Consider the following 13,313-nt stretch of genomic DNA (forward strand, 5'->3'; position numbering starts at 1 on the left):
TGCTTTTCCTAGCTCCAAGAACGTAGTTTTATTTCCCATTCCTGCCAGACACCAGAAGAGTCTGCTAACTTCTTTGACACGTTTCCTTTCTCCAAGCCTAAACCATTTAAGGAAAGCAGAAGCAGTCACTATTGTGATACTGAGTTTCAAATACTAATAAGAGATACTGAAAAACATATGCCTTCCTACTTCTTTCATACTTATGGTTTTAATAGTAAGTGTAACTCAATTTTTCTCCAAATGTGTTCTAAGACTTCACAACCAGAATTTCTCTAAGGAAGAGGGGAAGGACAGTGCACACCTTATCACCATCTTAAATTTATCACAAATTCCATACTTCGTGAAGACTGATTTCTGTAAAACAATACCAACAAAGAGCTCTCTTTTATTACTACAGCAGAAAACTGTTTCTACAATCTCTCTTCGCAATGCTTGAATATTAAAGAGAGACAAAGCTAAATTCAGCTTCATTTCCAAAAAGCAGGAAGGAGGGAAAATAAGCAGCGTAAACAAGGAATTTTTGAGCTTTCTTGCTTATAATTGCTATTAATGATTCAAAGGAATTAATTCCTCCACACATACTAGACAGAGTTGCTGACTCAAGTGAGTGACGAACTTCTGTAAGCGACTTCTACAGCATCCCAACTCATGTCCTCAAGGAGAACATTTGGCTTCTCATCCCCAGCTGAAGATAACAAGTTTAAGTTCACTTCTAAACTGCATCCCGGAGACATTTGACTAAAACTGCTTTCCTTCAGGGAAAAAGTAAACACTTATAAACATTTTATACTAACATTGCAAAGAAAAAGAAAAAAAAATCCAAAAACCAACAAACAGACTACGCACTATTAATGTGAGGTGGTTTTTTTTTTTCCCTTCTTGGCATTTATAAGAATCAGGCAGTGATGCACACCACAAGGCTGGGATCTAATCAGACACAGTAAGGCTCTGTCTAGACAGGCAAAAGTTATCACAATCAGCGTGGTTGAAGAGCTCCATTAAGATGCAGGCCAGGCAGGATGAAACCACATCGCAAGCTATGCACCTCTAGGCCACAGCAGCCATGAGACCTTCTGGTGCCCACTCCCACCACTGGGGAAGTGATGACCGTATCAGCTGCATCACGCCAAAGTGATTGAGAACCATAAAACAAAAAGCCCATAAGCAAGCTAAAGCAGAGCACCATTGGCAGCCCCACACAGCTCACAGGCATGTACAAGTAGAGAGAAGCCAGACTGATAAGTGGTGCTGTGCCCTGACACCAGCTGACCCAGCACCAACAGCGAGATGTCAGGTGCCCACAACAGAGAAGCTATCATTTACCAAGCAGGTGAGCACCTGGTGAGGGTTTTCATTCTCACCCTTCATCTCCTGGAATTGCACCACTTTTGTTTGTAAGAAAACATGCACCCCACTGTTTGGGACACAAGCATGTATATCGTAATAATGAGAAACTCTATACACACACACGCAAAAATCTTATGTAAAGTAAACTTCCTTTGCTATGATCTTCACAATCTCAAAAACATTAGGTCTTCTTCATACCACCTATCTACTTTACAAACGGCACATCATGGAGTATTTCAATCAGCAGTAAACATGATACACAAAATCACAGTCTATTACTCTTTTTCAAATAATTGATTTTAAAATAAACAAAGACGTTGAGAATGCTAAGGAGAGAAAGAGGGAAATAAAAGTACCTACTAAATCACTATCACAAATTCTGTAGGCAGTAGGAGCACTTCTAAATTCAGATGCTCTAACATTTAATCATGGCCCACAAGAAAAAGAAGCAAAACTCAAGGAAGTGCTCACACTTTAATTGTTCTGACAATAAAACCTATTTTCAGCCATGCTGTCCCAAGCAAGGAATGGCAAGCTTTCCAACTGCTGTTAAAGGCCTCACAAACCATTTGCCGAACAGAGAAAGCATGTACTTCTGTGGTTACACCATGCCATACGTACACTTTGGAAAGGGGAGAGGAAGCTATAAACTATCCACAATTCACCAGGGAAAATCTTTCGTCTTTGAATCAAGAACAGGCTTCATAATAAATTCCTTAGCTATTGTATTATGTAATTGCATTGGTAACATTTGTCCAAACTTTTCCAGTGCATTACTCTGAGTCACTGTAATTCAGTTTATAAAAGAAAAATAATCCCAGAGAGAATTTGACAGTATACACAGGAACAGTGGCAACTTCTCTATTCCATTACTATTGCACTATTACCCTCCCAAATTGACTTTTGCACAAGTCAAATCTCATGTTTGTCTCTCTATGGTGAGGTAACCCTGTCAATCTGTAAAGACACTTCACAGAATCACAAAAGATCCATACTGATGTGCCTATAGGCACTATCAGATGTAAGATCCAAGTTGAATCCATCACTGAAAAGCCAAGCACATAGCTTCAGGAGCTCAACAGCTAGTAGGAAGGTCTCAGTCCATGTTACCCTCTGCAAGCACTTCACTGAAGGTAATTCAATGTGACCTTCAGAAGTGGACTGAAGTACAAGCATCTGGTGGTAACAGCATCAGCTGAGAACGGAAGACCTTGAATCTGGCTAACAAATGCAGGTTTTGGAAACATCTGCTACTAAAATACATAGGCAGTTCTCCAACCCACTCATGGCCAGTGCCATGAAGAGCTGCAACATGACACAAGGTAAGAGCGTCTAGATGCAATAATTAAATATTGCTAAGTTCTGTATATAAACACACAACTTCTACCTCCCTTTGGTAGGCAACAAGTAATGAGAACTAATTATCATTTGTGCTTGGCAGCAAGAGTTATTACTTCTAGATCATTAGAATACAGAGTAGAAATTTAACATGAGAAACAGGAATGCTCCCCAGGACCTGAGCACCAGATGAACAACATCTGCCAGCAACTTCAAGGGACTACATTAAGTAAAATGGAAGCAGCAACTGCACTACCAGCTTACAGTGCTCTACGACTGTACTGCCACTACAAAGAGCAACCAAAGATTTTCACATCTTGTTGCAAGGCCACACTATGGTTTGGTGATGGTTTTTCAGTTGAGAGAAGAGCCCATTTCACCTGGATCAGTGACCTAATTTGACTTGAGCCCAGGTGATGCGGTGGGATGGTACAGACAAGAAGAGACATGCCAGATTCCCCACCTTTGAGCAGAGAGATGGCTTTGCTGCCTTGCACTGACAACCAGCTTCTACTCTTCAGCCAGCTCCAGGATTGAGAAACATGCACATCTTATTTCACTCAGTGGATCAACACCCATTGTTGTCACAAACCTGTGTGATCATTACTTACTACAAGACATACTACAAAGAACAGCAAGAACTGTCAGAGCTTACAAACAGCATGCTTTCTTATAAAACACTGAACACTGTTGTGCCATCTATTGTGTTTACTGTTGTCCAAAGCAACAAGCATGCAAACACTTGGGCACTCGCTTAATTTTTCTATTACAAGTTACTTCCTTATGCTTAATGGAGTCCTTTACAAAGCTTTGTTTCACCTAGTAAGGATAAGCCAAACACAGTGACTGAAGCGACTCCTGGGAGAGGGTGCTTAGAGTACCTACAGCCATACCACAGCTCCACAGGCAGTTTTGGCAGTGATATCAAGTGCTGCCAGCTTAAAAAAAAAGCAGCCCTACCTTCCCCACACCCTCTTACCCCCCAGTGAAGCAAATTGTGGAAATGATCCAGGTTAAAATTAAATCTGGGTTGTTGGGTTTGTTTTGAGTTTTTTTTTTTTTGCCTGGTGCCTCAACCCAGTTCACTGCAGGGCAGCAGAAACATTCATGCTGGTATGAACTGGAAAAGGGGGGCAGAGGTAGGCATGAGCAGCCAGGGTGACACCAGGTCATACCACTTTCAACCACTCAAAGCACAGCCAGACCCCAGCTTGATGGTATAGTGATGAGGGTGGTCCTTCCCCCTCCTGCCCTCTCCCCATGGCAGTAGGACTGGATGCTCTCAGCCCCTTCCTAGGGAAGCCAAAGCAGCAGAACACTGGGTTGCATCAGTTTCCACTGTTAGATCCCAGAACTGGCTTCGCACAGCATCAAAGGAACCAGTGTGAGGGAGAGGGTGCAATGGGACCACAGCAGCTCATCCCTGTGTGAGAGCACCCAGAGCAAGACGTCTGTGTTTCCTCCAGCACAGAGAACAATCCTCTCCTGGATCAGCAGATGCCTCCCACAGGAGTAAACTCACATGCACAGAGAAACATCTACAAGGTTGTAAATTGTGCTCTTGAAAAAAAAAGAGCAACACAGAAGGACATTACTAAAGGTAAAGTTAGATTTAAAAAAAAAAAAAAAAAAAAAGCCAAACAAAGTACTGGTTTCCTTTTACATTCTTTGCATATACAAAGATCCCAGCAGTTCCAGGGGGATTTTCTCATATAGCCTTACTGAAAGCTGATTAAAGAAAATGACCATAATCCTGCTGTTAACTTAAAACAAATTGTTAAATTAATTCAGTGGGAGCTCTGGGTGCATGAAGAACACAACATGGCAACCTTGGAGTCACACGCTGAAATCTCTGGGGAAACGACAAGAGCCCCCACAGACACATACAAAGGCAAAACTGACTGCACGTTATTAAAACTCTGAACCAAAATCATCTACATCAATACATCTTCGCCAGACTTTACTTACGCAAGCCTGACCTTTGAAAATTGCCATTGCTAACTACGCTGTTTGCCTCTAAACCGAGATTTGCAATAGCAAGCCCATTTATTTCACTGCAATTTTGACCTGCGTTTTCACAGCCCCGTGTTGCAATGACTACCTGTGATGGACGAAGTTGCCAAGTAAATATTCATGACGAAGCCGGGCACAGACAGACGCACACGGTGGCCGCCTGACCGGCCATAGGGGCTCCCGAGAGCGCCAGCGGAGCCGCGTGTCCCACAGTAAGGAAAGAGGGGAGCGGGAGCGCCGTGGCCGGACACCGCGGGGCAGCAGCAGCCCCTCCTCGGGCGGCCCCCCCCGGGAAGGACAGCGCAGCGCGGAGCCGTGCGCACCCGCGTCTCTTTGTTCGGCGGCCAAATGACCGGAGCGGCCACACCAGCACCGCCGTGCTCAGCCCCGGAAGAGTGGTCCGAAAGGAGCCGCGGAGCCAGGCGGCGGCCAGACCCCGTCCCGCGGAGCCGTCGGCAGAAGCGAGCGGCTGGAGGACGGCGGCGAACGCACGCAGACCGCACATCAGCTCCCGGCGAAGGGCTGGAGGGTCGCCGCCCGCCTCCCTCCGCCTTACCTGCCCGCGGGTGCGGAGTGCCGCAGCCCCCAAGGACTTTGTCCCCGCGGCGCGCCCAGCTCCCGGCAGAGAAGTTCCTGCCTCTACTTCGCTCCTCGCACCGGCGGCGGCGGCAGCGCTTCCCCCGCCCGCCCCCTCCGTCCCTCCCTCCCGTCGGAGAAGGCGGCCCGACCCCGCCCCACGGTTCCTCCGCGTCGTGCAGAGCCGAGCCCCCCTGCCTGGTCCTGCCGTCACGTCGGGGCCGGCGCGGTGCTGCTGGCACGGCCCGGACAGCGGCAGGTGTGCCGTCTTGGCGGTGTCTTTTTGCAGTTTCAACTGATACGCAAACTTACTGAGAGTTACCTGCCCTGTCACTACGGCGGCGAGAGAGACTGGAGATAAGAGCAGCCCCAAATCCAACGACTTCAAATGAAAAAAGAACTCACTGGGAGAACTTTGCCAAGGAGCGCTCCGCACCAGAGCCGCGGTGGAAATGGCTCCAGCAACACACTTGCAATTCTCGCAGCTGTGTGAGAGAGCCGGGGCTAAACACCGCCCCTGCACAGCTGATCCGTCTCAGAAGAACGGGTGTGCTGCCTGCTGCTTCCTGCTGCGTTCTGTTCTTCCACTGCGTTTCTTATTGTTGTTACTGTGCAAGCACCTTTCTGTTGTCACTTAAAAATTATTACTTCATTCCTCTGGAGAACAGGAGGCTCAGAGGAGATCTTATTGCCCTCTACAACTCCCTGAATAGAGGGAGTTGTGGTGAGGTGAGGGTCACCTCTTCTCCTAAGTAACAGCAATAGGATGAGAGAGAATGGCCTTACATTGGGCCAGAGGAGGTTCATGTTGGATATTTAGAAAAATTTCTTCTCCAAAAAATTGGTGAGGAATGAGGGCTGTCCAGGGAAGTGGCTGAGTCACTGTCCCTGCAGGTGTTCAAGAAATATGTAGAGATGGTACTAAGGGACATGGATTAATGGGGAAACACTGATGGCAGGTGGGTGGTTGGACTAGGTGATCTTAGAGGTCTTTTCCAAATTTGGTGGTTTTGTGATTCTGTTATTAACTAATTAACATTTGTTTGTGTGGTGACCATGAGTGCTTTAAATGTAAAGCACTAAATAGTTTTAAGACAAATTGAGTAGAATCTCCCACCAACATGGTTCCTTAAACTGAACTTGTACAGAGTTTGGCAAGAAGTACTGTCTAGAGATATAAAAACATACATGAAGTCATCATTACTGATGGAAGGAAGAAGGGGAACGCTGCAAAACTACTGGAGAACTGCACATTCATTTTGTGCACACACACACACAAAAAAGTAGTACCGGGTAAGTATAAGTCAAAAATCAAATTCTTTCATTGTATTTGAAACAATCATTCAGGAAAGGAAAGGAGAGGAGAAGTAAAAAAAAAAAAAAAAACAGTCTTGCAGTCTTTCCCCTTCTCAATGGATAAGTTTGCTGAACCTTAATGCACAGTACTCATCTGCATCATGTTCTGTTTATTCCATCTTTCTATGGACAGAAATCTTTGTTTAATTTATAACTGTTTAATTTGGGATTGTGGTGTTCACTGTTTCAGATCACCTTCTCCTGCCTGGATGTGGCTTTTCTCCTTTATCAGCCTATAATTGGACTCTCAATTTGACAGTGTGTAGCACCCCACAACAGAGAGCCTAAGGAGAGTCCTTCAGCTGATGTCTGCTGGCCCAACGTGCCAAGCAGAAGGTGGAATAACAAAGACTCACAGAAAACTGTTGGAAACAATCAGTGGCAGTATTGCTAATAAGACATACTAAAAAGTCATATGGAAACCCTTAGAAATAATTTTTTCCTCAGTAGCTCACTTTGAACTTTCAGGATCATGCCAGGGTTGTGTTTTGTATTTATTTTTCACAGGCCTGAGAGCTGACTACTTACTCTTAAAAAGACATGTAAGCTTGCAATTGTCTCATATTCAAATGACCTCTCACACCAGGAATATAAAAACAAATTAAATATCATACATAATACTAATTTCTACAGTGTTGATAGCACTGCAAAAGTGGTTACGGAGGCATTAATGCCCAGTGATCCTCACACAGTTCTTAGTTCTGCCGTGATAGATTATGTTTACAGTCACTTTGGTAGTATCTCCAGCCCATGGGGTGATCCCAGGAGGAAAATCTTTGCATTTGAAAAGTGCTGAGCTAGTTACCTATCAAAAAAGACACAAGAGTCATACCAGAAAATTCTGCCTTCTGTCACAAACGCTTAAAGCTAATATCACCACAAAATGTTACATAATGAAAATTTACACTAAGACCAGCTTTGTAAACCTTGAAAACATTGAGGAATAGTATGTTTCTTGCAGACTTGCATGGTATTATGTTTTGCAGTCTCAGGCCCAGTCTTCACCTCATGGTTCACTCAAACAAACCATCTATTGAAGTAAATTGAAATTTGGCAGGAAAAAAAAAATATAGTTCAAAATCGAAACACAGATAGAAATACTCTGGTCTTCTCGTGAAGTTTGGATCCTTACATAGACCCAAAGTTTGCTGTTCAGAACTTAATTCTCATATAAGATTACAGAAGGACTTCCGATGGGCCTCCATCCGCTGAGCCTTTTGTAAGTAGGCTTTAACGAACACCATCTGTGGCTGTTCCATGGGCATACCAAGTTCTTAAGGTGCACAATAGAGCATTATTTTTGTAAGAACACTCTGTTCCCCACTTTGCCCCTGTATTCCTCACCCATTTGGTTTTCCCTCACAAGGAACTCTCGTGTTAGATGCTTCTTTGGTCCTAACCACTTTAATCCTCCTCCTTTTGATTTACCGTGGAGCAGCATGTCTTGTCAGAGTGCTTGCCTGTTGTTGGTATTCCTGCTTGTCCTCCAAGTCTCTCTCTCCCTTTTAAGTAGTGAAATCCTTTATCTGTCCCCTCCTGACCCCCCCTGCATGTCTGGCTTCTGGGCATCTACTTTACTTTTGTTCTCTGCTCCCCAGCAGCTGTCCTTGTTCTACTCAGCCACAGTGGTTCACAATGGTTTGGTCTCCTTTGTGCCTGTTCCCCTGGCTTCTGGGACATACAGATGTCCAGCACTGTTTTCAGTGGTAAAAACTGAGGTAATTCTTTCAAATTGGACTTAATGGCCCCCCCAGGTCACATCAAGGAGGAAATTCAGCACAGTTCAGGGCAGAGGAAGCTCTGTGCCATGCCCAGCTATTCTGCTACATGCCTTGGTTTAGTTTGGATCTTTCAGCACTGATTTCTATGCACTGTAAGAGTTCTGCATTTCTCTCTCACTGCTGCTGATGCTTCTTGCTAGAACTCCTGTTGGGTTAGCTATAGCACCTGCCAGCACTCGTGCAGGGAAGGTTTCAGCCCTGTCTCCCCGTGGTGCTTTGGGGACAATGAAGGCCACTGGAGAAACACAGTATAGAAGCATACAATTTCTAGAAACATTTCTCCATAGCTTTTGCCAAGTGATTCAGTTAGTAGAAAAACATATACACAATGAAAACTGTCAGGTGGCCAATGCTATATAATCTCTGCAAATGCATTTTCTCTCGAGATGTTTAATGAAGCTGAGTTTCTAACAGTATTTTCCTGTAATTAAGACAGAACACGTTTTCATTAAGGATAAATTAATAAAAGTAAATTAAAGAACATAAAAGTGATTGTTTCTCCTCTACTCTTTGCACGCATACATATGCACAGACACACACACGCTGAAGGAAAAATGCTTGTCTTTGGCACGTAACCAAACCAGTGTTTTGGCTTTTGTGCCCCCTCTACTGGTTGGCCTTTGTACATCTGTGCAGAATTTTATAAGAACTTACAAGAATTCTTGTAAGAACTACTACTGGAATTGTTAGTGACACTATCACAGTAACAGGATTGGCCATGCTGAAAAGACTAGAAAGGATAATAACTTTAAAAGCCCCACAGAACTGTTATTTCAGAATTATTTCCTCCAAACATATATTTAGACTTACAGTATCTCTTTAAGTGTGAAGATATGATACATCCAGTGTCATAGAGAACTGTAAAACTTCCTTTGCAAAGGTCCATCTTCAAAACATAGAAGATCTGTGCAAATGGGTTGTTGTATTGATTTCTTTTTAACTTCCAGTGTCTTGATAAACTTCTTGTATTATTTCCCATCAAAAATAAAATTGTTGGAACTTATACTTTTATCACTTTCTGTATACCTGATGTACGTATACATATAAATAAATGTCAATACTTTGAATTTATAAATGAAAACATTCAAGTAAAAATGGAATTTCTAAATTAAATTTTGAAAAAATCCGGAAAGAAAAAATGGAAAATTCATTGCATTTATAAGTATATCAAGATATAAAACTTGAAGAATAGTTCCACCAGAGCTGTGCTCAGGATCTAAAAAACCTATAATTGAAACCTTCACTGGTCTTATTGACACCAATGGGACTAGGCTTTGCCAGCCAGAAGTTTTCACAAGGAAGGCAGAGCCATTCAAAGCCCCCAGGAGCAGATCTTTTTTGCAGGGACAGGAGCTGATCCAGCTGCAAGGTTCAGAGGCCTGATGAATAACACCTGTTGGTCTTCTGAGCTACACAATATTGAGATGGGACAATCTGAGACAAAAACTGACCTGCCCACCAAGCACTTTTTATTAGATATTTAAAGAGAAGCTATGCATTATTCAAGTATCTGAAGTACAGTTTAATTCAAGATGTTATGTGAAAAGAACAATAGATATCTATCTTTAAAAATATACAGTTACAGGGAGTTATTCTGCAGCTTTATCACGTAAAAACAGCAGAAAAGGCTAAAATGGAAACAGGAAGTTGATGGGCTTAAAAAGAAAACGAAGATCAAAGATCCAATCTTTCTACAACCCTCTTGTTCATGTTATCATAAAAGTTTGACCTCAAATGAGGCTCATGGCCATGACATTGTTATCAGTATTTACGTGTGACTATGTATCCAGGACTACACTACTGCAATCCAATGCCACTCCTTTGCACTGACAGTGTGAATGAAAGCAACTTCATTGTGCTCTCTAAGGTAATTTATATACAGGCTATTTTCTGCTGAACTTCAACTTGCAGATCTTGCAGTTCCTGCAAGCACAGCCCCTCCTACCCTATGTTCATGCTGCTGCCTGTGTGCATATAGCTCATCACCAGTCTCCTGTTGCAGTCTTATGGCTATAAGCACAGATAAACAGCACTCAAACAAAAATATTTTCCTTTAGCTGCTAAATCAAGAGGAGCTGTCAGGGAGCTGCACAGAGATAATCATGTGCAGAGGCCCTCAGAGACTCCCACATGCCATGCCCCAAGCCACCTCCTTGGGCTGGCTGGACCAGTCAGGGCCTTTTCCCCTCACAGCTCCCTGATAAAAGCCTGCAGCGAACAGAATGCCAAGGCCATGCTCATATGCTAGCGTTTTTGTTTTTTTGGCACATCAAATCACCCTCAGAAGCCCAGGTCCAAAGCCTGTGAAGGCATTGTAATGTTATATTGAATTAAATCAACTTCATCTTAAGCCCGAAGGGGAACATATTTATTTTCAAAAATGACAATTATGTGAGCGCATCCTCCAGTGGGGGCACCAATGGAAGGGGAAGACAAAGCCTTTGGAATACACAATCATGCCTAATTCCACGGTTTCCTAAAGCTCTTCCTAACAGCAACCTGTGTGCAAGGCAAAGGCGGGCCACTGCTCTCTTTGGAGAAAATAATTCAATTAAAGATACTAAAACCTGGAAGTGTAGCACAGATTCATATTCTGAAAACAATGGCAGGAAGACGGCTGGTGAGACTCAATGTCAAAGGCTTTCTCAAGCTTTTATCACATTTAGCCATTATCATTTTTCTAAATCTAAAGTGGCAGAACTGCCAGGACTGCTGAAACAACTTCTCCCTCCAAACCAAACCAAGACCAGTATTTCTGCTAGCACTGATATCATCACTGGAATGGAAGATATAGCAGTCACAGCACAGCTTATCTTGCACAGCAGGGTGTTTACAGACTCTTCACTTGCCTTATTCTATTAGCTTGTGCAAACCTGCAAGACAACTCCTAAAATGGACTGTGCTCTCCACAATTTAGGAATCAGCACTTTGCTTCTGTTCTCATTCTTATCTTCCCTTCCTCTTCTACTGATCAGAATACAATTCCAGTTCTCAGAGGAATCTGTTATCCCACTACTGCTAAGGAAAAAAAAAGTAGTCTTCTCTTTGTCCCTTGGTAGCATCTGGCATGTTCCAAATAGTATGAGGGGGTGGATTTATTATATGATATGACAGTGATTTTTTTATGTACATCATCTTAATAAAATAAGCATCCTGTTTAAGGGAGCATTTGTATTTCTGTTGCAACTTCAGAGACGCATTTCTTGTTCATAAAGAAAGGATATAAGCAACGTCATATTACTAATATTGCAGATTGTTTTCTCTTTGAGTCCTTAATAGGTACCAAATCATGTTTAAAGTATTAGTTTAAAATGCATAATCAATGATTTCTTGAAAATATATTTGTCACATAGACAAAACCTTCTAAGACTACAGTAAGGTCTTCGTGCAACCAATATTATGTGGCCCAGATTTTTGGCATGAGTTCTGAGGCACAGTAAAAACATATAATATTATTAGTCATTTCTAAGGTTTTCATCTCTCCTTCCTATCTAGACTAACATTCAAAGTCATGAAAGAGCCATGCAGTTGTGACTTGGTTTTCACATTGATCCACTGCTGGCTCAAAAAAAAAAAAAAAAAAAAAAAAGGATGCACTGATTAAGTTCCAGTTTTTAATAGACTGAAGTATGTGCCTACGTGTTCTCTTGAACTAAGATGTCTTCTTGAGTCCAGACCTAAACTGCCAACACAAGCTTATGTGAAAACACACAGCTTCTTTGGAGGTTTCTCCAGGCTGTGTCTGCACCTTGCTAGTGTATGAAATACAGAGAAGTAGAAGTACCATGCAAACTCTCTACACTTGTACATGCAAAGTAGAAGGCCAAGAGAATTTCAAAAGCCACTGGTTACTTGGAAGGAAAAGGAGACAAAACAAAACAGAAACAAATAGTAACTATCTATCTGCTAGATATAGAAAAACATTGAGATGCAAAAAACTGCATGTATAAAAGGATTTCTAGGTATGCCAAGTGTCCTAGCTTAACCTAGTATACATGACTGAATTTCTTCCTGCAAAAGGAAAATTGTGCTATTGCTCTTTCCTATATACTGTGGCGTTTGGATCCATGGAGCAATGACTTATTTTTCCTGTTTGCCAGCAGTTGCTCCAGAAGAGTGCTAAAGAAGAGAAAAGGGTCAGAGTTATGTGTCTGAGAAGCAGGCTGGTATCCTTTCACATAATAAGCCTGTACCACTGATTCCCAGACCACAAATTTCTGCAGCATACAGAATTTTTATAATTAAATCCTGATGAGGAACAGAGCCTTTATAGGGTTGTGCTGGTCTGTGTTGTTGCTTTGCAAGATAAGCAAACACAAAACACAATGTCTAGGGTCTAGTAATGTGTGACCTACAAATCTACTTTTATTTATTTAGAACATCCAGAATTAAGGCAAAGACCCAATTTTCATGGTCCTCCATTTTAGTTTTATGCTGTAGATGTCATTTTAGACCTTTGGGGGGTTAGCAATAGACCAGCTAGTTTAATAGTTTTCCTTCCTTCATAGGGTTCCTAGGATGTTCATCACCATGAAATCTATTTACTTTTTGATTTTCAGAGGAAGACAGGGCCGTGTGAATAATTCTATTGGAAATTCGGGTAAAGTCCTTGCCAGCACAGGAGCTTCCTGGGACAAGGCTTAGGAAGAATCACAGAATCACACAGAATCACAGAATCACCTGGGTTGGAAGGGACCTCAAGAAGAAGCTGTCAGATAGGGGCTGATGGTCCATTTAAAGAAGTTTGGTAGGAAACTAAGAACAAGCTGAAAGTTGCAGACAACACTGTAATTAGAGAACATCCTGAGCAGCAGCAGGGGATCGCACTTAGGACCACAAGTGAGGGCCTTGTAAAATGACAGAGATGGTGCTTCATGGCGTAGACCAATTAAGTTAGGCAAC

The 13,313-nt window shown here is 42.6% G+C and overlaps 1 protein-coding gene across 4 annotated transcripts in view; it reads right to left on the reverse strand.

The window, feature by feature from the left end:
* Positions 1–5,714, reverse strand: part of TIAM2 (TIAM Rac1 associated GEF 2) — a 169,082-nt gene extending 163,368 nt beyond the window's left edge. For 3 of the 4 annotated variants that reach the window (XM_042825807.1, XM_042825801.1, XM_042825784.1), the window contains exon 1: positions 5,255–5,321. The gene's annotated coding sequence lies outside the window, so the exon portion shown is untranslated. Of the gene's footprint in view, positions 1–5,254; positions 5,322–5,679 lie in introns of those variants that run through there. The other variant, XM_042825794.1, reaches the window with a different exon arrangement.
* Positions 5,715–13,313: the final 7,599 nt, after the last annotated feature.

Source organism: Centrocercus urophasianus, unplaced genomic scaffold (assembly GCF_019232065.1).
Source record: "Centrocercus urophasianus isolate 14NV4802_14NV808 unplaced genomic scaffold, USGS_Curo_1.0 seq_10, whole genome shotgun sequence".
NCBI classification, from domain to species: domain Eukaryota; kingdom Metazoa; phylum Chordata; class Aves; order Galliformes; family Phasianidae; genus Centrocercus; species Centrocercus urophasianus.